This window comes from Haplochromis burtoni, unplaced genomic scaffold (assembly GCF_018398535.1).
Source record: "Haplochromis burtoni strain Fernald_Lab_line unplaced genomic scaffold, NCSU_Asbu1 Contig_3246, whole genome shotgun sequence".
In the NCBI taxonomy this organism is placed as follows: Eukaryota; Metazoa; Chordata; class Actinopteri; order Cichliformes; family Cichlidae; genus Haplochromis; species Haplochromis burtoni.
The window spans coordinates 6,559-7,665 of NW_024585607.1; positions in this window are offsets into that span (position 1 = coordinate 6,559).

Consider the following 1,107-nt stretch of genomic DNA (forward strand, 5'->3'; position numbering starts at 1 on the left):
AAACAAACAAAAAAAGTTATGATACTTGTAAACAAATAGTATTATAAACAAGAGAGATAAACTGTCGTCTGCCACGTGCTAAATTACTGTGAGAACATGACGATATGCATGGTACTTTAATTATAACTGCAACACGTCTTTGATACATACTTACCCCCCATTCTGGCTGTCAGCAGGAAATAAAATAGGACCATCATTTTCTTATTAAAACACATTTACATTGGAGCATATGATGATATGACCAGCTTTAAAATAGACGTGCAATGTGGGAGGGAACAATTTTAGATCAGTCTGATTGGCCTTGCTTTGCTTTCTCATTCACTCTATTACCACAGTGGAAATATCAACTATTTTTCCTACATAAACACATGAAACAACACCAACAACTAGAACCAATCATGTTTAGTGTGAAGCATTTCTTTTGTGTTGTGTAATTCACACACATTAAACATAAAACATTCTTTTCATTATATGTTTAGAAAGTCTGACGTTTTCAGCTGAAACTAAATAGGTCTGTCTGACTGGGGCAAATACAAATCTACAGTGATGTGAAAGAGAAAGTACACCCCCTTTCAATCGTAATGTGTTTCACTCACTATTCTGAAACATTATTTATCAATAGACCCTGAGATTAACAACTCAGACACACAATTTAATTATTTATGTACAACAAACTGGGTTAAATTTAAGCAGAATAGGATTCAATAGCTGGATCGGAAAACTTTTAAAACCACCATTATGTCTCTGTGGAAGAATGATGGCACACTTTTCTTTACAATACTGCTTCAGTTGTTTAGTTTGAGGTTTGTACTCTTTGACTATGTAAAGCTCTCTTGATGTCTGAATTTTGATGAGCTATCCTAAGATCTTGACTCTTTTCTTTTTCAACCATTCTGTGGAAGATCTGCTGTTGCAGGATCTTTTTGTTGTTGCATGATTCAGCTTTGGTCAAGCAGTCAGATGTTTGAGAGATGTGCTTACATCAGACTCTAGATTATTTTGATATACAGGGAGTGCAGAATTATTAGGCAAATGACTATTTTGTCCACATCATCCTCTTCATGCATGTTGTCTTACTCCAAGCTGTATAGGCTCGAAAGCCTACTA